This window comes from Buceros rhinoceros, unplaced genomic scaffold (genome assembly GCF_000710305.1).
Source record: "Buceros rhinoceros silvestris isolate BGI_N320 unplaced genomic scaffold, ASM71030v1 scaffold12893, whole genome shotgun sequence".
In the NCBI taxonomy this organism is placed as follows: domain Eukaryota; kingdom Metazoa; phylum Chordata; class Aves; order Bucerotiformes; family Bucerotidae; genus Buceros; species Buceros rhinoceros.
Genome location: NW_010404278.1, coordinates 13400 through 36002, shown reverse-complemented (window position 1 = coordinate 36002; position 22603 = coordinate 13400). Strand labels below are relative to the sequence as shown.

The 22603-nt window shown below is 41.9% G+C and overlaps 1 long non-coding RNA gene across 1 annotated transcript in view; it reads left to right on the top strand.

Annotated features, from left to right (window-relative positions):
- LOC104490986 overlaps positions 1-8385 on the top strand; it is a 30633-nt gene extending 22248 nt beyond the window's left edge. Inside the window, exon 3 of the long non-coding RNA XR_727775.1 lies at positions 7556-8385. This is a non-coding gene — a long non-coding RNA (uncharacterized LOC104490986). The remainder of the gene's footprint in view (positions 1-7555) is intronic.
- Positions 8386-22603: the final 14218 nt, after the last annotated feature.

The following is a 22603-nucleotide window of genomic DNA, read 5'->3' as shown; positions in this document are numbered from 1 at the left end:
GCTCATGGAGGGGTACTGCCTGGCACCACAGGTTAAAACAGCCTTGGAGCTACTCTGATCTATGTCAGAGGCTTAACCAGGAGAACCAGGAGCCCCCCTGCCAACACTCGTAATGAGGAAGGTGCAAGGATGGTGAACAGGCGCCTGTGTTTGTGTCCGTTCTCTTCTGGTGACAATGATGAAAGTCTTATTTGCTGTACCTAGGAATATATGTCGTTCCTTTCCATACAACAAATCTGTGATGTATGTACTCACATACAATAATGAATCCAGAAGGAATCATTGACATTTTATCATTGACTTCCTGGAAGTTTCTGAAGAAAAATAGGTGTCAGGGGTTTTGTTTTGGTTTGGTTTTGGTTTTAATTTTCAGTTTGCATCCCTAAGAGCATGCTATCCAATTTGAGATTTTTTTATGGGTAGGTTTTCTGTGGCCCAGCTTGAAATGCTTGAGTAGAAGCACCAGAATGCTTGAGGGTTTTACACAAATACGATAGAGTACAACCTGATAAGCAGCCATGCCATTTCAGAGACGTTAATATAATATCAGATCACATAGCTCATGTGAACTAATCTATATGAATAACTGCAATTCAGTGTAGACTTCTGTAATTATGATTGTCAACAGTGGTCAGTCATGACCTAAGATGACAATGTAATTGGCCATCATGTCTGAGAAGAGACCTGATTCACAAAGGCTGGTAAAGATCAACTCACCATAATTAAGTGGTATTCATGGGAACACAGATTCTCTTGGGATTTGGTCCCTTCTTTGTTGTAGAAATAGATCTGTTTTAGTTTAGCTCAAATCCTTATTTCCCTGGGAATCTCAAGTTTCAGAAACGGTGTTTTGTTAGGACTATGCTGGTGATCAAACCTGACCTGGATGAAACTCCATGCCTGCTTTAGTGCATTTAAAAATTCATGGGTAGTCCTCCCGCTCCACCATCTGCACTGCAATGCTGGAGATGCTGGTGGCAGTGACACCTTGCCTGGAAATTTTTATGTTCTGTCCAGAGCTCCAAAGTCTCCATTTGGCTTCTTACTTTTCACCTGTGAAAAACTATTAGACATAATCTTCCTTCCAGCTCCCTTACTTATTCAGGATAAGTGTGACCATTGAAATCTGAATATATATTCATTTTTATGTAGAAACATTATAATTCCTGGGATGAAACACATCAGAAATATTTGTTAGTTTCAAGATTTTGAATACAACCATTTAAGTTAATTTCATGTACTTTTGTGTTTTATGTGAGGAAGGGAAGGGCCTGGGAGGGAAAATAATCTGTAGTTACATCATCTGTTGATGAGCTTCAGCTGAATTTGCTCTTTTTGTATTTCACCTATGTGGAGAATCTGGAAAAACATTTATAGTCTTCATGTGTTCATATGTTCTTCTGTGTTCATAGATGCTTTGTCAGTATAATTAAGGATTATAGCATAGAATGGACCTAGATGTGTCCCTAAGCTTCAGTTAATACAGTTGGTGGATATGGACTGTGGAAGAGGTTACCTTTACTGTGGGAACACAAATCCCACCTATACTAACTTCTACCTGCATAGCAACTGAGCTGGAGAAACCCACATAAAAGGATCTTCTTAATTGCTTGCAGCACCAGTGGAGCCAGGGCTTTAATGTTTTGGGGCACTGAAAGTAAGTTTACTGCTTTTGGATGCTTTGAGATGGCCCAGATACTCGACTGAAACCAGCTCCTGACTATGCAGATTTGGTATCATGTGTGATTTGGGGCCGGCTGAGCCTCTTTGTCTCCTGGGATGAACATCAGGAAAAAAAATCCTAACCCTGAGGTCTGTGAAACTGTGAAATAGCCTCCCAAGAGGAGCATTGGAAGCTCTAATTAAAATTGGACTGGGCAAAACACTTGAAATTACACTATAGGCAATAATCCAAGATTGGTAAGGTGGGTGGAGAAAACGCCCTAATGGGTCTTTTCTCTCTTTACATTATATGAATTCTTGTTCTTCTCTTTTATTATGCTATTTCACCTTTTTCTTTAATGATAACACAGTGTCATCTGGAAAGTATTACAAGAGGCTATTGTGAGCTGGGTAAGATGATGTTAAATGTCAAATAAACCAGCAACAGTTTCACTGTTCACAGTGATTATATGGAGACAAGAAAAAGGGGAACTGACTGTAAGCAAGGGGCATCGGCACAGTTTCTGATATGTGAGACAGTGACAAACGCCTGCAACATACATGTTTTATCATTTTGACATTACATTTCATATTCTCTGCTTATGAAGAATTCCACCAAACCTGATGCAGATGTGGAACAGCCATTTACTGTAACTGTGTACATCACTTAGATTGCTGGAGACATCTTCTATCCAAATGTTTCAAACATGTATGCGTTAGTCTATTACAAAGCTAAATGTCTCATCAATTTAGTCTTGGGTATAATCATATAGAACCCTGGGGCTTTGACAGGGAACCCTGTGCTGCAGTACTGAAGTAGCACAAGTTTGAAGAAAGGGTATTAAAATCAACCTTTTCTGATGTTTTTCTTACAGTCATGTCTGAATAAGTTTCATTCATTTGTTTTGTCGTTACCACTTAATACACTTCTTCCCTCCCCCGCCCTCTGTTCCATGTGCTACAGCATTTCAGCAGTGTCCGATACAAGAGCTTTTGGCATGAGAGGTCTTGTATCATGACACCCAGCTGAGTAGCAACGCATCAGACCGAAGTTCTGGAAACCGTGATAGTGTGAAACTCCATTTTTGATTCGTCATTACCACTGCACTTAAGGTCTTGCTTGGCTTGCCTTTTCCACAAGCCTTTCTTTCTTCCTTTTGGTTCTGGAAAATCCAACACATTCTTCTTCGCTGCAGACAGTGTGAAAAGTATGGTATGAGGTAAGAAGTTGGAATAAGAAGAAGGGAAGAGAAGCAGAAAAATTCTTGATTAGAAAGTATAATTTAATAGAACGTGTATTGAACCAAATGTATTGATTAATGTGGAAGATATAGTACTTATATTGATTCAAACTAGAGATTTAGTACTAAAAGCTGTAAGCCAAAAAGCTGTTGCAGATTGCTACAAAAGTCAGTTTAATGCTGTCCTTGAGAATGCCTTCACAAAGAAATTCTTCTAATGTTTGAGGAGTAGGTAGAATGCGGTATATGTCAGTTTGATCCCGGAGGGTTTTATTTTGTACTCTAATAGCTGTTACGAGCCTACATTATATCCAAGGAGTAATTTTCCTTAGGGGTGCCCAGCTCGCTTTGTGTCAATATTCTAGCATTTTAAGTCACGTACAGTATATGCTTCTGGGAACAGTGCAGGAGCCAGCCAGACTCATAATGGTCTGCATTCATTAATAAAGGCAGAAGCTTCTGTCCCTCCATTGCCCACTACAGGGATGCCTCCCTGGTCTTTGGGGACCCGTACAGACACATTTAAAGAAAGCTTTATTTTGAGTGGGCAGGAGATGAAATGCAGGACTTGCAGGCATTTCCTAAGTCAGCTATATGCCCGAGCACAGGGGTGACCTTAATGGGTCAAAGAAGAATGCAGGTCAAAAGACTTATTATCCAGCCTGTTGGAAACCAATTGCTTTTGTTAAAAAAAAAAAAATGTAGTGCTTTAAGGTTGATAGTAATGTGTAGTTCTGTTTTACAACCTGGAACTGTATTGCAGTGCGGTGGGGTGCATTTTCTTTCTTAATGCAAAAAAATACCAGATGATCCATAATGTACCCAGATAAAGGATTCCAGATAAGTGATAACATGTAGGGTACCATAATTACTTAATCAGTGATGATTGATTACTCATGTTTGTGTTCTTGAACTAAGGAAGAATAACATGCTGCTGTGGTACTGTTACCATCTGTTGAAGTAATGCTTCTACATTTCATCTTTGTATTTCTTCACGTTTACCATCTTTGCACTGTTTGTCAGGTACAAGCATGCCTTTCCTCAAGTCGTAAAAAACAGAAGTCCCATTTAAAATGACTGCCACCACAGTTCACATTAAAGGTTCTAACGGGCTAGTGAGTCCGTGGCTATTTTTTTCTTCATTTTGATGCTGTGGGAGGGAACTTTTTGCTAGCTAATACTTCTCATGTTCTGTCTGAAACACAAAGACACAGAGCAAGGAACAAAAAGTACTAACACCTCTTTTGCCTTCAATATTTCTGCAAAGAAACCTTTTTGTATTTTTTGCCAAAGAGATTCTTCCATCTAGTATTATTGTGACATCTTTGCATGATTTTGACTCCTTAACACTAACAACAGGGATATCTCATTTTCATCCAGAAAAGTGGTGGCATATATTTTTGTAGCAGTTCACATAACAGTGGGAATTTTGGATTCTGCTAACAAAAATAATTATCTCTAGGATCAGGGCAAATGCATTTTAAGAGTTTATTTTGCTTGTAAAATATATTGAATTCAGGTTTTCTCAAGTAATACACCTACTTTCCAGATAAGAGTGAGACAGAGAAATTGGGGCTGTAGGAGTTTTCCTGCCTCGGATGGTGTCTAATGCGGTAACAAATGCAGCGCCACACACACCTCCTGCTTCACCTTTCCTCCATTTTGTGCATGCAAAGCTTGCATTTGTGTTAGCAAACTAGTTTCTCCTCATGGAATCACAGCTCTTGGAAATGTTAACACAGCTATTGCTGACATCCAGGAAAGATTATGTTAAGAAAAAATATTTTTTCCTTTCCACGGCTGAGTAGGAGATTGAAATTTGTGCTTCGCAGGGAGAATACCTCATAAGTAAACAGATGTGTTTGTGTGCAGTCAAATTTGGGGGAGACAAGGGGAGCATACGGTATCTCCTGTATGTAGTTAAATGACTTCTCTTTGGCAAGTGGGTGTACTAATTGCCTCCAACTCAGGCAAACTAGCTTGACGTTTCCAAGGAGGCACGTTTCAAGCTTGCTTTGTGTGTCTGCAGTGAAGGGCAGTGCGCTCGCCCAGCGGCACAGAGGATCTGGGCTGTAATATTGTGCTCTCCCTGGGTGTACCACGCGCTCGTGTCCCTGCCGTGTCCCTGCCGGCGGGAGCTCCGAATTCTGCTTTACCCGCTGGCCTGAACTCCCACTGCCAGGGAGGCAGGGAGCTCGCTGCACACAGGGCAAAGACTATTGGAGTTGAGATCTGCTGCGTGGATAATGGAGGAGGATTTTTGCCCTAAATTTTTAAACGCAACACCCCCCATAAAAACAGCAACAGTTCATAACTGGGATTAATGTTTGCAATTTTCAGTCACTCAGACATGGGGTCTCCAATAAGATGGCTTTTGGTGGAGTGGAATATGGCTCCCTGTGGGATTGGAGAGTTTTCCTCCTTTTCTTTCTCCTCCCATCCTTCCCCTGCTTGTCTTGTCAATGTTATGCTTGTGAAGTGCTTCCACGTGGTTTTTTCTGCCACTTAGCCAAATAGGTATTTCTCCCTAGCCTCTCAGTTTGGGGAACCTGAATTACTTTGGAAACAGCGTTTTGTTTTGACTGTTTACAGTAAGTACAGGTGCCTTTTTAAGGCCTAAACTGCTCAAAGCATTTCCTCATGTTCAGATCCTGCCCTGTCTCATTTCTCTCTGCAACACTTGTTTTTTCCTGCTATCTCTTCATTATCTCCAGAGAATCTCATTTTGCACCAGGGCACAGGAGTCAGGGACACTGAGAGCGGGGCCGAGTCAGTCCTTCTGCTGTGTTTTGTCTCCTTCATATTTAGGCCTTTTTATTGTTTAATAAAAAAATGTCATCACAGCCAGAGTTGCGGCTACACTTCTAAAGCATCTTTTGGCTGCTTCATATGCAACTGTTCATCCAGCCTCAAACTGATTATGCATTTTTCACCTAGTGAAATGAAATAAAAATGGGCATGACTGACATGCTTGCTCTCAGTAGATTAGAAACAAAAAACACCCCCCCTCAAATATCTCTCTGCAATGTAACAACTGATATGTGACTTCACCTACTCAGAAGCAGAGAAAAAAGCAGAATTCAGGCTTCCACCCCATATTTAACTTGCCCTGTTGTTTCTAGGTACTGCAGGGTCTCCAATAAGCCTGTGGTGTTATGCTCTAAGTGCCGGAATAAATGGACACAACAGGATGACAAAAGGGCTGACTGTGGGGCTTAACTCTTAATTTCCTTGCTTTTGTGGTTTAAAGTCAGAGCCCATTACCTGTGACCAGCCAACATTTTCGTCTGCAGCTATTGTTACTGCTTTACAGCATTTCGAAATGATTTTATGGGGAGGATAAGAAGCTAGATGAAATCAAGTGGTAGAGTGTATTTTTGTAACACTCGCTGGCCTTGGACAGTCTGGAATTCCTGCCATCAGCATTAAATCATTTTGTATTCACATCTGGAAATTGCATCTTTGAGTGTCACTGGGTCATTTTCCTTTAATCTTGAGAATGGCACTACATTAAAAATTCCTCAGCCTTACTGTAAGATCCTTTCCTTGCCAAATGTCCCATGAACTATTGTTTGTGTGCGTGCACAGTTTACGGAGAGGGAAGGAGGAAGGGAGGAAGAGCTCTCAGGCTGGTCTGCAGCCACGCTGTATTTCACATTTGTTTCACCAGGGCTGCTTTTGTCTGCCTTTCCATGGGTGGCTCTGGAGGGTATGGTTCAGTAGATGTTCATTTCGTTGAAAACGATGACTGTCTTTTGGGAACACGTTCATCCTGAAGTGTCTTAGTCCAAAGGGGTTTTAAGATGGATTAACTTAATAAAGCAGAGTGAAGGGATTGGACGTGCTGGGAGCAAATTACGGGATGTGGGCCAAAATCTGGCCCAGATTACTAAGGGAAAAATTCATCAGTAGTCAGTACCTGCCCTATTGTCTGAGCAGTAGCATTCACAGACCTTTTCTGGCTATCTGTGGATCCAGGGTACATTGTAGAAGACTTTACACATATTAGATTGGATCCTTGCTTGATGCTCGTGAAGGATCTGAGCCCTTGCAGGCATTGAAATAGCACCTCTTGTCCCTGAAAGTGGTCATCTCGATTAGGGCAGCAATAGGAAAGAAGGTGAAATTTGTGTTTGCTGCTGGATTTGGTGATTACTCCCATAGGAAAGGAGAATTTCTGACTCGAGAGTCCACCTCACATAAGGCAGGGCATTCACTGGAGGAAAAATACCTGTGGTTTTTGGTGACCGAAGGAAGGGCTGTGGCAAGCCCTCCTGTTTTCTCAGGATCTTTGAACTCTCTGCTAGGCACAGAATGACTCTTACAGAACGTACCGTGTATTCTGTTCAAGGGGAAATAGGTTTTAATGCAATAGAACATCTGAAGTGGTGCCACAGGCCAGAAAGCACAGTCCAATTCGCATATTTTTGGTTTGTAGGCAGCAAGGTCTTGTATGACAAATAAATACAATTTGCATTTGCATATTGCATAAACCACGAGCCGTATGTGAGCAGGCACCAGAACCGCTAACCTGGTGAGCAGTTTCACCAGGGCAGATCAGCCCGAACGTACCTAGGAAAGAGAATTGGTTTTGCATATTTCTTCTGCGCAGAAATACCGTGACTGAGCTGTTTCTTTTGTTTTTGTTGCAGAACCATACGATGACCCAGCACAGCAGTTAGTGCAAGGCCTGTCTCTTCCAGAGAATTCTTTGTGGCACAAAAAGGGAACATGTTTTACTCTTTGCACGAAACTTTCATTGTTAATGTATATTATTCAGAAACATTGTATTGTACCATAAAACTTGTATTATCAAAACTGTTGGATGTTCACGTGTTTGAACTTTTGAGCACCGGATAGACTTCCTGTATATAAAGTGTTGCACATGTATTATGTTGTCTGATACTAAAATGGTCTTATAAAGACAAGTGGACTTGGGCCCTATTCAAGAAAGATACAAATAATAATAATACTGTGTGAGGGGGAAAAAAAAGGCTTAAGAAAAAGTGTCATTTTCAAGGAGGAGGGAAAAGGTAATAACTATGTTCCGTTGCAGCTCTGTTTGGCCTTCCATTCGCTGAAACTTCAGTCTAGAAATATCTCTTTTGGTATACAAATGGATGAATCTAAGACTATTTTTTATTTCTGAAGATTCTTGCAAAAAATATGAAGAGACTCTTTCTCACAGAGCAGGAACTCACAGTTGAATAAGGCCCATATATATATTTGTAAGCCTTGCGATATGACAGATAGCATTACCATATATGCAATAGTTGTTAAGTAGATTGTCAAAGAATTTTTTTTTCTGGATACCATTTGAAGCTTTGAGTGTTCAAGACTTTCCTTAATGATTTCACATGGCCAAATTCTTGAATCAGTTGAACTAACCTGTATGTTACTGTTATTAATGTTTACTCTGCGGTCTGAACCTGGAGATTACTGGAATTGTTTTCCAAAAGGAAATAAATTCAGTTTACCATTATGTGTGAGTATGCTTGTGTCTTGTCTTTTTCCTTGGGAAACAGCACTATTATTACTGCTCCTGTAGTACTCACAGGACCACCCAGACCCGGAATCCCACTGTATCAGAACCCATACTCTGCTCAGTGGGAGCAGGTCACTTTTCTCAGAACCAGGCATTCAAATAAACGTAATGGTAGAACAGGCCTGCTGGCCCACTGCAAAGCAACGTGTGCTCATGGGTAACATTCACTCTTTTCTGGGTTGGTTTGTTGGCAGTCTCATACCTGTTCACCTGACACGTTGGTTGCCAGAGGGGTCACCGCCCATCTTCTGTGTACAATTAGTGGTGTATTTCAGTGCCGTGTTATTTAGTGAGTTGCGTCTAGAACTGACAATCGGGAGCCAGCACAGCTCTGCCAGTAGCACTGTTCACCTCACATCCCTCACCCTGTCTGCTGACATGGGTAGCAGAATTGGAGGTGGTGCAGGATAATGCTCACCATCACTGTGGCCCTCGGGGAGCTATCACAAGACCTCCCAGCTTTGCTAGGTCGGAATTGGCTCCTGACTGCCTGCGATTTCAAGGAGAAATGGATAAAAACTTTCCTTGCGTAACAGTATCCCCCCACTACTCTGCTCCCCTGTGAAAGAGGACCAAAAAAGCATTCTCCAGCTGTTTTAGTATCTTATCCTTTTGCTGGAATTGCTGGTTTTATCCCATGGAAACTGGTGTTGCTGAAATACTGCAGTCGAGGAGATGCGCATCACAACAGTCCAAACTCCTGGAGCTGCTTCCCTAGCGCTGTCAGGGTAGATAGCAAGTGTGATTTCCAGTTTACTGGATGTCACCTTTTGACTCTCCACAGATGGAGGATGGAGAGGAAAGGAGTACAGTTGGAAAGTGTCTGGTTACCGGATATTCCAAGAAAAAATGTGTCGTGTTTAAAGCTCCAGCTTTGAGAATATTGTGCATATTTTGCCAAATACAAAAAGAAGTTCCTGGGTTTTATACGCATATCTCATTTGTGCTGACAAAAGGATAAATACAGGCACAAGTACACAAGGCTTGTAAAATGCCAGTTCTGTTTATAAGTCAGAAACTGTTCCCATTCTTATTACCACATTACTCATCTCAGCCAAATTGAATGTGATGATATGTTCTTTATTTTTGACAGATACCTTTAAGGATATAAGACATTTCAGCCTTCATGTGTGAAAGTGTGACATATTGGTTAAGACTGAAAATAACATGTTTCTAGTAGAGTTCAAGTATATAAGAAATACTACACCCTACTGTTTTTGTAAATGCCAGAGTGCCACTGAGTTGAGACAGATGGTAGCTGGGAAAGATGCAATCTTATAATCAAAAGCTAAAATATGTCAAAAATATGTTAGCAAGCAAAACATAGCATATTACTAGCGTCTCATGTCATGACAGCTTGCAAAACATGCAAAGATGTTCAATTTCTAGATATGTAAATAAAAGAACAGTAAACAGAGCAACAGCAAATGTGATGAAGATTTTATGCATTGATTGTCCCTTCAAGTCGGTGCGGGGGAATGGAGGGGTCTTACGGCCACAGGCAGCCCCAGGTGGCTTCTGAGGGCTGGCTGCTAGTATTGAGTGCTGGAATCCTCTTACCTTTCCTAAAGTAACATGTTTCTTGTGATACCTAAATAGCTGTTTAAATAGATTATGGAAGACATCCGAACTTGCCCATGAGAACTGAGTAGTCCTTGGGGAATTACCACGGTGTTTAGAAAAATCAGCAGGAGAGGCAGATCATCTTGCCTGTTGGAAGAAGAGACACAGCTCTCTGTGTGAGTGCGTGCGCATCGCAGCTGGGCCATTGCCTTGCGCTGTCCTGGGCCAGCAAAAGCCAAGAGAAGCCCCTGCTCATACCCTTAACCTAATGTGAAAGGAGAAATCTGTTCGAAAGGTTGTGTGGACAGATAGACGGACCAGGTATCCGTATCCTGTTAGCTCTTTATTCGCAAGATTTCAAGTGGAGATGAGTTTCACTGTAAGTGATAGGGTAATAAAACAGTTAGTCCTGCTGTTTTGCCAGAGCTGTGTTTAGCAAACACCGCAGACCTAAAGCAGGTAAATATGGAATTGATACTGCTGAACTGAAGCGAACTGCCCTGATAATATCTGTGCACTAGATTTATGAGGAAACAACTGATTCTTAATCTGAACAGAAGATGAACGGGTAATAAATGTGTATTAGGCCTTTATGACATCCAGCTACCCCAAATAGTAATTTTCACGATCATACACATTTTCATAGCTGGCTGCCTAAGTTAGGCTTTCCAATCCATTTTAGGTAGTTCAGTTCACAGGGAGGTTATTGGAATTTCTCTGATGCGCTCCAAGTCCAGTGCTCTCACTGATTTAGGAGTCACTGTACAACCCCCAGAAAAGAATACTTTAAAGTCTCTGCCTGCGACACATTAATAGTGTTGCATGAATAGTGACACTGTTTTCTTGATAGCTCGTGGAAAGCTGGAGTCCTCCCCATGTCTCGGTGACTGGGCTTTTATTACTAACTCTGGCATGACCACTCACTTTGTTTCATTACCACTGCCCTCAACAACAGATAAAGAGAGACATCCATCCCTTCCTTACCAACATATGGCACCTTCTATTTATAACGAGATTAACAATTCATTCACACCTTGATTGAATCCCGCTTTATTGAGATGTCACAACAGATTCTCACAGCCTGCAAAGGGAAAGACTTACAAATGTTAATATTGTGACAACGAGGACACATAAAAGTGAATGAATTATAATTGGTGACAATTAAAAATAGCTCAGTGTGAAAACAGAATATTGCACTGCTGCTGCAGCCCTGTCTGCATGAGGCGATGTGAAGGACTCTGTAGAGTAAGACCGTACATGAATTCAGAAACGTTACCTTGATTTCTGTCTAATGTGTGCAGTCATACACTGATGCTCAATTAATGTTCACACGCCCTTTACATCTTGGTGGGCAATGTGCCATTCTCTTTAAAGTATTTGCTTCACTGCTCTGTAGCAGCACAAAAATAAGCAAGTTTAGGCCTATTTTACCAATTCCATTTAAGACATCAATTTTCTCTCCTCATGTTGTTTCCTTATTTGTATGCAAAAGATTTCTGTAATTATTATTGTTGTTGCTGCTGTTGTACTAGTAGTAGTGAACTGTGAACGCTATAGCAATGCACTCCCCCAGGAGCTGGGCGATCCCTGGCCACCAGCTCCTGTGTGCAGATCTTCTGTGTGTGGCACACAAAAGCCTGACAAGGTCTCACTCATGTTTCAAAGCTCGTTCTCTTTTCCGAGCTATTTGTTATTGTCTCCACCATCACAAGTTTAAAAAAGGAAAGTTAATTAAATATGGAACAAGACTGAACAACATCTTTTAAACCATCATGTCATTAGAATTGCATCCCTCTGAGAGCTGCTTAAAAGGGTTTTGAGAACAATGACTGTTCAATCAGATATTTATGGGCATAGTTATGTAAACACACTCTTTATTGTCTATGTATATTTAATATAATTATCAGTTTTGTACTCGGACTCTCAGGAGACCCAACAAATCACAGTGTTGCTTTGAAAATGTCAGCAGAAAAGACAATTATGTTGTGAGCAAATATTCATAAATTATATTTAAAAGTCCTGTGAAAATGTACCCTGTGTTGCAGAACTGCTTTTGCACTAGCAGAGTCACTGCCTTTCTTTGATTTAAACTCTTCGTGTTAGTAGTACCAAGGAAGTCGCTTGAAACAAACCTTTAGCCTAAAGAGACTTCTGTTCCTGACTATGGGACAATGTCAGCTGGAGACAAATCAAAGGGCTTATTCATTTTGTTATTAATATGCTGGCATCTTTTTAGAGATTTCTAAATAAGGTTCACAGAAATCAAAGGTAAAAACCGTTTGCACAAGAGGGCCTAGGTCACTTACTTTACATTTCTTTTCTGAGATGATTCCTGACAACTTGCCGTGTTTCGCTCATTATGCATTAGAATAAAAGAGTGGAGAGCTGGGACAGTGTTCAGTGAATTAAATGTGCCACGCTGACGCTAAACCAATACGTGTGCTGGAGTTTGATAAACACCTAGTAAGTGCTTGCAAATCATCTCTACTGCAAGATACACAATCAGCATATCAACATCTTAATTAGCAGTTAATGACGTTTGAATGGGAAGGTTAATGTTAAGCACACAAATACAGTTTAGTAAAGGGCAAAATGAAATACACTGAGATATTTCAATCTTTATTTATTTTTAAGTGTTAAACAGCTGGCTTGTTAGTAAGCGATCATCTATACGAATAATATCCCAATCTTTAGGTATGTTTTAGAATAAAATCCAAGACTACAATCTCTTTTCTTGTGCATCTGGTCATTAGGGGAATGCTCCACGTGTTGGGCAAAGAGAAGACAGAAGTCTGCTTTTCTGCAGGAAAATGCATTTCGATATGCATTATTTTTCTTTTGAGCACACAACTAGGTTTTAAGTAGGCACAAGATGGTTCAGGCTGGTTTGTGATGCTTCTCTCATTCATTATTTTCTAAGTCTATGTTTTCAACAGCGAACTTTGGTGGGATAGTGCAAAGCAAAGCACCTTTGTGGCTCTTTCTTCTGTAGATGTCACACTTCCTCGGACAGTGATCTTACTGGATGTCCAGAGCAGAGCAGACCAGAACCACTGAGCTGCTGGAGAAGGATCTGCTGTAGAAATGGTGCTGTTGACTTTGCCAGTGGTATGGGTTTCCCTCGAGCGTCGTACCAAACCATTACTTTTGCATGGACCACAGGGAGCGATGTAGAGTGCTTGCTTTAAGCTGTCAAATGTAAAGCAGTTCCAAGATACTCACGATTTAAAAACAGGGTCATACAGTCTATACTGTTGGCTGCATCTGACAAGTGAGCTCTGGAGTGCTAGATCTCTGTAATCTAATGATCTTTCTTGTGGCTTGGTTGTTTAATTTTTGTGTCCCTTCTAGAGGCTTGATCTCATGCGACCTTCATCCTTGTTTATGGGACCAATGATACACTTGTTTAGAAAAGGGGCTAAAAGTTTGGTAACAAAATGATGCCACTTTGTTGGCCCAGCTGCTTGGGCAAGATCAAATCATATAGTCACATGGCGTAGCAACACCTCCACAAGGTGAATTATGTCCTTCTGCTGAAGTAACGGGCAGAAGATAAGTGGAAACAAAACTGCCTTTGTAGCAAATGAGAGAGAGATCAACAGCATCCAAAAGCCAAAAGGTATTTTTAATTCTGGGAAATGCTCACCTTTGAGAGTCATTCGTGCTTTTTTTTTTTTCCCAGAGAACAGCAGTTAGATGTTTCTTTTTTTCTTGACCGCCGTCGTTTCTTTCCTCTCATTACTCCCCATGCTCTAATTGTTTAATGATTGACGCAGGAGCATTTTGATTTTCTTAATTACATTTGTGAACCTGCATTTGATTTGGCAGCTAGGTCATCATTCCTGATGAATTTAAGACTCATGTTGGTATATTCATACTTTGACATATTTTCTTTCCAAACACCTTTGTTCTTTTGGCTTAATTCAATATAATTAATTTTCTGGCGTAAAATGAAAAATCCTGGTTTCGTTTAGATGAGAGCTTCTGATTGGTTATTTGTAAATCTTTTGACATTATTCACAGCTTTTCCTAATCAATATCTGACCTTTTTAACTTCTGCTTTCCTTCTCATGGTAGTATCTGCCCACAAATCCATCTCCAGAGTCTTTCAGGCATTTTCTACCCACTGTGGAGTCTGTCTCCTTCAGAAACTCTTAATTCTCTTACAACATATGGAGGATCAGATGGGGCTTTAGAGCTCCTCTCAACAGTGCCTTGTTATTATGGTATGTGTGGCTCTGATATTCACAGTCTGTGGCATCAGAAGAGGAATGACTTGCCCATTTTCAGATTTGACAGCTTATGTTTTTAATGTTGTTTGAGGCAGAAGTCTGAATTGACTTTTAACTTATCACCAATTAAAGCCAATCAGTCTTTTACCCTATTTGCATCTGACTTTTAAATCCTAAGAGTCTCTCTTCTCTCAATGATAACATGTTCTCAGAATCTTTCAACACTTCCTTAATTGCTGAAATTTGCAAACAAGAGAAACACCCATGCCTAGCTGTCTGCCAGCAGTTCCCTTGGTCGGGCTTTTTCAATCTGTTGTCTTCTAGCGTTTCTCTCCTCAGATTTTCAAGGGGAATGGAGGAGAGTATTAAAGGGTTATCCAGAGGTTACAGTCAGCTGTTTGTTCATCAGATTCCTGGCTCATTTGGTTGTGCAAAGGAGTGCCTGAACATATGAATGATGCTGATATATCACCGATATTTATTTAATACACACAGTGTCTCTGGGCTGACTCCTGTCAGGCTTAGAAAGGCAGTAGCAATCTGAAAACCTGCAAGCATTTTCTGAGGGAGCAGCAGCTCATTATCGTCCTTTCCTGAACTTCCTTTTCTTGTTTGCTCGCATTGAATGTAGGGATAGAGCACAGCTTCAGAAGCCTGACAAATATCAATCAGTCTGCTCAGTATACAGCACCACAACTCTTTGCTTACGTCACTTGTTTACTCTAACCAAAGTTTTATTTCCTTTTAAATGGTACTTGATGCTTCTGTAGTATTTGACGTTACTAAGCAAGACTTTTTGTTAAAAATACCTGTGCTAGTCTGTCTGCAGCAGCACATACTTGAATTGTGTCTCTTCTTTTTCAGTATGAGATACCCAATGTCTTGGTATTGAGACCGTATTTCTGCTATTACTTAATCTGATCTGAGTTGGCCTAAACCTTTGTCCAAGAAATTATTTCTTTCTATGCCCTTTGTGGGTTGTGTTGTTCATTGCTGTTAGTGTAAGGTGGTGGAATGCATTTCTTCTGCAGTACAGGTCAACCCCCGTACAAAACAATCTCACAATTTTGCATTACTGTTTTTTCTGTTGTCCTAGTCTTGGTGACTCTGACCTGTCCTTCAAGGACATGTCTACTAGCTGAACACTTCTAATGGAGGCACTTGGCTGAAGTTAACCACAGGAGGTTCATTTCAGTTAGGAGAACACCCGTGAGGTTTGCTATGAATACAACACAGTGATGCCTTGGAAGAGCTCTACTGGGACAGACCAGTAGATCCCCTGAGATTTCCCCGAGCCAGTGGCCCGGCAGCAGGACTGGCCACCAGCAGAAGACTGGGAAAAAGTGCAAGACTAGAGCAATGGTGTAACAACTTTGATGTAATTTCTTGGCCTTGAGTGACTGTTGCCCCAGGACTTCCTTTGCCAAAAGTGAGTCTTGCCATTTAACAGCTATGGATGTCTTTTTCTTTACATGTCTAGTTTTTTGAGTCTGTGTAAATACCCAACATGCACAAAATGCTGGCACGGAGAGTTTGACTTCTTATCTACACATTGCATGAGGAAATAGTTCTTTTTCTTTAACTGAGCCTCTTTCTTTTAATGCCTTGACAGAAAATAAACAAGCTGTTTCTTCTCTGTTCACCTTCTCCCTGCCACTCAGGCCCACTCTGCAGACCTCTGCCATGGCCTTTTCCTTTCACTGCTGTGGTCTTCCTCATTGCTTCCTAATAAATGGAGATCATTGCTGAGCAACACAGACCATCCTTCCCACTGAAATCCAATGGCCTAATGGGAGCACAGCACAGCAGATCTCGCTTTGGCGCTGAAAGGGATGGTACGTCCTCAAGGTATGACACAGCACAATCCCATGCAGAGACACTGCGTAGGGTCCCCAAAGCAATGCAACCAGGTTAGCACTGCCTTTCACAAGGGGTAATTAACTTAGGGCTAATTAATAGCAGCATACCACAGTGACACAGCCGTCCAGAGCTTGCTCTCTAGCTGCTTGCTTGGGGATCTCTTCACAGTGTAGCCTTCAGTATAGACACGTCCTCAGGACATTGCCTTGCATGTAGCCCAGAAACTGGGGGGGTAACTCTGTAGACTTCGTTATCCACTCCTTTACAGTACTTTTAGCTCTGAGCAACCTCCTTGAAGTTATTGGAGTTACAGTGGTACCTTACCAGTGCAATACAGGAGAAAAATCAGGTACAAAAAGCATGTGTATGTGTATGGGTACGTGTATGTGTGCATGTGTGTACAAATATATGGAGGGTCAAAGAACATTATTAAAGTCACAAATCCAATAAATCAGAAGATTTCTTTGCAAGTACCTATGCACAGAGTAAAGATCTCTCACTTACGTGCTTACTCACGCAAGATTCCTCAGGACCACAACCTCTAAGGTACGTTAGGAGGACTGACCATACAATGAGCAGTAGCTTAATATTTTCCCTTACCCAGGGTGCTCAGCTGGCAGCCTTAGGTTCTGTTGGCTGCTTGCTATTCAAACCCACCATTGGAGACAGAATTATTAATTCTGTCTATGTCCAATCGCTGGGCATAGTCACTTTGGAGTGACTGAATGGTGCCCCCCAGGGAGGCTATGTTGGCGGTTAGTGGCTACAACAAAAGTGTTAGCTCCAAGTTTCTAGCTGTGTTTGAGAGGCTCCAGTGACACTACCCACGACACTGATGCAGTGCACGATCAGCACAAATGATGTTGGCTCCCTGCACGCTGGGAGCTGAGGGAAACAGTCTTAACTGAGGCCACAAGTTAGCCATTTTCAACTCCCTTTTGACTTGTGACCCCACTAAATCTTTTCCATTGGAGGAACAGTCCATGGGTAGTGAATTAAAACCTATTGAAAATACTTTTTTCTGTTTCCTTTTTGTCTACGACTAGAATCTATCCCTTGGCCCAACCAAACCCAGTCTCCCCTACCTGCTCCTTGCCCACTATTTATCCTTGAGTCCTTCAGTCTAGGACCAGTTTCCATCTTCCAGAGCACCCACATCTTTCCTGAGTACCATTTTCCTTTCCCCAGACATTCCTAGGGTCATTTGAAAGCAGCGGCCAAATGTGCACTTCTAGCTTTAACCAACATCCATATTTCCTATCCCAGATATCCCTCCCAGTCTGAACACCCTTCTGGTCTTATTTACATGCCCAAAGAACAGACATACACTGAAGGAATTTGCCAAGCCACGGCTGTATGTTGGCCCCTCGCAATGGTTTGGGGTGCTGCAGGTGGACCTTGGGAACAACTGACACTGGAGTGCAGCACAGTCCACCCTCAGGATGCTACTTCCCTGCACTGAGATGTTTTATATTTAAACAATTTGAAGTTAATTAAGAGTATTGGCTTGGAACTAAATTCGGAATCTCACATCTGTGTTCCCTTCCTACTAAAGAAGCAGTTTAAAGAATGCCTGAAGCTAAACACATTATTTTGTACCTTGCTTAAAAGTTGGGATTTTTTTTCTTCTCTTTTAACCTACATTGCTAGATGCCTATGAACAGCTTTTTAAAATGCCGGGTGATTTTTTAACTGATAATGAAAATTATTATTTTGTATGCAATTTAACTTCACCCTAACATCAGACTGCATAATTTAAAGTGAGTCTTCTTCATATACATAACATCATAACATTGCAAGACTCAAAGTCTCCAGCGTATTTAAATGCCTGTTGGTGAGGGTTCACTTCAGATCCAAATCTCCAGCGTCCCGAGCATGCTGCTTGAGCCTCATGATAGCTAAGACTAGTTTCAATGGAATCTCCTCCAGCAGGCAGGTTAGGTTTTGCTTACCCTGTTTTAAATCAGATATGCTCTGATTTTTAAGTCTGCTCTGACGATGGCTTTGATCACACCTCTTCATGCCACTTTCACCTAAGCACTTTCAGGTGTTGCCAGCCCCCGATGATTTGTTCAAAGGTCTTAAAGAAAAGGGAAAAATTGCAACATCAGATTTTCAGACATTCAATTGTCAGCTCTGATTTGTGATCTACACTTGACATCATATTCATTATGGACCGCTTTATTTTTACTTACAAAACTGACATGGTTTGTTCCAAAACAACAAAAAATATGGAGGGATTTTTTTTTTCTTTTCTTAGCTTGCAGTGGCACGAAGTGATATAACACAGCACAACTAGTATCTTGGTGAAGAAACAACCTGCTAACAGGTTTGACACAAACAAAGGGAGGTACGTCTTCACCCAGAATGTGGTTACACTGTGCAGCTCCTTACCACAGGACAGAGTCGAAGCTAAAAGGTTACAATGGGTTAAAAAAAAACAAAACAAAACAAAAACCCCCACACATTAGGAAAATTTGTGGAACAAAATGATCAAGTATTAAGTACTAGAGTACCAGCTCACTGAGGAGGGCTGTGAGCTGCAGAACACTGCAGCTGGCAAAAGCCATCGGTTACTGATCAGTGCATATGCTACGTGAGTCTAGCCAAAGCACTGCTGTTCTCACTGATTCTCCCCTAGAATCCTTCTGATTCTACGAAAATGGAAGTACAATGTCTAGCCTGATCCAGATGATGGTGAGTTGGAAAAGTAGACTGACTTGTCAGATTACATTTAAAATAAAATACTCAAGGAAATCTGCCTGTATCAAAGCAGCACAGAAGCAGCAGAGATGGAGGTGTAAGGATCTGAACAGCAAAATCAAACCCACTAAAGTGATTTTAATGTGGAAGAAGCAAAGAATGAGCTTCACACATCTGATGGTGACACAGAGACAGTAAGCAAGCAAGAAGCTGATAATGGTGAACTGCTAGTGGATAAGCAGAAGTAAATGTGATTCAATTAGCAGAGCTGGAAGTTACACAAAAATAATAATTAAAAAAATGCAAATACAGCACAGGACAAATATCAACAGGGAGGGAGTCATTCAGGCTCCCCTATTTCCCCAGGTGGAAAAAACATTGCTGTAGGTCTGCATTTTGTCAGCACCCACACAACGAAGCTAAAGGAAATACCATTTGCTGGAGGCAGGAGGGAGCTGGATGAGGCAGAGGACTGGTGGTGAAGAGGATGTGCAAAAAGTCCCTCCTCTGGCACATCTGTGCCAAGTTTCATTCTGAAATTCCTCTCCCACCATGTCATGCTAAGGGCACCTGTGTCTCTGACGGTAGAGGAGGCTGGGATGGGGCTGCTAAGAGCAAACTCAGTTGCATCTTTGTCTTTTTGCAGGGGAATCTCTTTGGTAGAGTTTCATGCTGGCTCTCACCTATCCTTTAGAAACCAACGTTCACAGCATCTCTGAATAACGGTAATCATTTAGCAGATCTTTGCCATCCTGCAGCTGCTTAAAGATATGGTGAGTAATTGCAATTAACTAACACTGTATAAACATCTGTTTAAAGAGACCCACATCATTCATCACAGATGGATCAGGATATATTCCATTGCAGGGTAACTTTCCTCAAAGACTGGACTAGAAACTCACTGTTCTTGAGTTGTAAGGTAAACTCCACATCCTCATCCTGCCCTATAATGTGCAGCATTGAGAAATATAAAACAGATAGAAGTCAAAGCAAAAAAGGAGGTAGGATTCTCCACGATGCTGAGTTTGGTAGCAGGATATCCTGCTATCCGGGGGAAGGTTTAGGTTTAGGTTGATGAATGTACAAGACAGGGCTTTCCGATGAGGTTGTTCTGTATTAAGCATGGTGACATCAGGAAAACAACTGCATGTACAGGTTCTTTTCACTTGCAGTGACTTAGACACGGCACAGCTGCTCCTTCTGCAAGCCCCAGGTCTGAGATGAGTGAGGGTCATTAGTGCATTGGTTGCATCCTGCAGTGCAGTGAGGTGGTACCTTGTCACTAGAGGCTGTGTCCTTCCCTCACAGAAATTTGGAAAGCCGATGTGTGGGAATGTGATCAGGCTGAGCTGGAAGTGGAAGTCACCATGTGTGAAGTGCCCAACAAAGAGAGAAGATGAAGGACGGTTCCTTTTTCTGTGCACTATTTAGCAAAACCACATATGGACCAGGACATATATATCCAAGAGGCACGGTAGGAAACTTGAAAAAAACATTGAGAATCACCTTTTGTGAGTTCACTTGCTTTACTTAAGTTGGTAGTGCTGGTTTTATCTCTCCTGTTGTTACCTAGTCACTGTCATTAAGTACCCTGAATACCTTGAAGACGCCTGTTTTGGTGTTTGCTAAAATTCAGCCACCTATGACATTTACACGTACTCCATGATTACAGCAAATGTTCACTGCCAGCTATAAACACAATATGAAATTCTGTGAACAGAGACAACAAGTAGAATATTTCATGGTTGTGGATCTAGGCTGATACATAATTAATTCAGTGTGAAAAACCTTTTCCAGACTTTTTAAGGCTGCAATCACCACAAAGCGAAATAAAGTCAGATGCTGATGGCAACTGGCCATTGTACTTATGGTGTCCCCATCCCAGCAGCCACTAATAGTGAGCTATTCGTAACAGCATGGAAATGGTCATCCCTTGAGTGCATGAAGCTGAGCATCTGTTTCCTCACCTGTCAGTCAGGCAGTGTCACCTGTGCGCTGTTCCTCCTGTTCCATCATGAAGCAGCCTGTGAGCCCTCAGCAGAGGCAGGGGCTTCCTTCCCACCAAGGATGGTGGAAGCTGCTTGTGTGGCTCTTCATCAGCATGATGAAATGGTTTGTGTGTTGGCCCCAAATGCACATTCAAAAGCAGGTGAGGAGCTGCATGTGTTTATCACTGTTTCTGTGACAGGCGAACTCTCTTGCAAAACTAATCACGCAGGAGGAGAAAAGTAATGGCTCACTGAAACCTCCTGCTACACATTAAAAATATAGAGCACAAGAGGGAACAGCTTGAGTATCCACCCCCCAGATCTCATCTTTCTTCGTCTCAGAGAGGTTTGGTCTCTCCTGCACTTTCCAGCACCTGCATCTGCTCAAGAGGCCAGAGAGGTGCTTTGGCCATCAAGGCTGAGATTTCAGCATTGCTCGCGCAAGTGCGCCTCTCGCTTACGCCAGACTGCTCAGGCTGGACATTGGCACAGACCCAGTCTTGCAGCAGTACACACAAGCACACGGGCATCCAGGCCAGGCATGGAGGAACACACATGTGAAGATACTGTGCCACACCTCTGTTACAAGTCATGAGCCGAGGGCATGGGTTGTGTTTCTGGCACAGAGCTGGCCCCAATCCTTGAATTCAGCACCCTCGTGGAGCTCAGCTGGCGTCTGGGTCTCTATGGCTGTTCCCTGAAGGGGAGCCTGAGTTTCTGGCTGAGTTTCTGTGCAGCTCAATTAATATTGCTAATTGCCACGGTCACTTCTCAAGGGGAACCAAGGAAACAAGTTGAACCCAAAACTAACCCTGCTAATTTCTTTTAAGCAATAGTGCCTGCTCCGTGGGACACAGAGGTTGAGAGGCAGAGCTCGTCCGATACAACTAGTCATTCCTTAGTATCATGGCCAGGGCTTCAGGAAAGAATAAGATATAGTGACTCCAGAAATAACCTTTAAAAAGCCTCCCGGTATCTGTTAAGAAAGTACAACAGAAATGTGGTGGTCTGCTCCTCCAGAAATAAAATAGAAACGGAACAAAGAAGTATTTCTTTTTGCTCCATTATTTTTATTTCTCTCTGAAGTATTCCTTTCCTTCTTCTATATCAAATGAGCCTGTACTTACCAGAAACAAGTCAGTTACTAGTCCATTGGATGATCTGTTCCACCTAACAATGTGGGAACAAATCCCATAGTGTCAATCTCCTCCATAGGACCAGAGGCACATATGACCCTCTGGCACTCTAGCCAGGACCTCAGTGTGGATGATGAGACCAGAGCTTGTGGCCAAGCTGAGATCTGCTGTGTTCACAGCCCTAGATAGCTCACACTGTCCCCAAAAGCTGCCCCCTTTTTAGCCCGTGTCTCTCTCAATGTCATGTTTATTCACAGCGACAGCAGTTCTGCCATTTATTTGCTGTTAGTTGTATGTCAAAACCCTTGCTATCACTTTATTTTTTTAAAGCAAGCCATTTGGAGTCTCTCAGTATTGGAGGAATCCAACCTGAGATAAAGGTGCTTCAGAAGTGATACCCATCATTTTCAAAGATTGGAGGTACTGCAACACTGCAGCAAATGCCTCCTTGCCTGAGGATCAGGAACCCAAGACAGCCATGCTGAGATCCTGAACACAGACGGACACTGGCACATACTTCCTTTTCCAACCAACGATGCAGTAACGTTTTCTCTTTAGAACTCTCACCTCATCCTGCTTGTCCGGAATTTCTGTTTGCGATAAAAGAAACTGGATGGATTGGTTATTTGTTCTGGGCATTTGAAACACCTGCAAATCTCCTGGTACGGTCAGT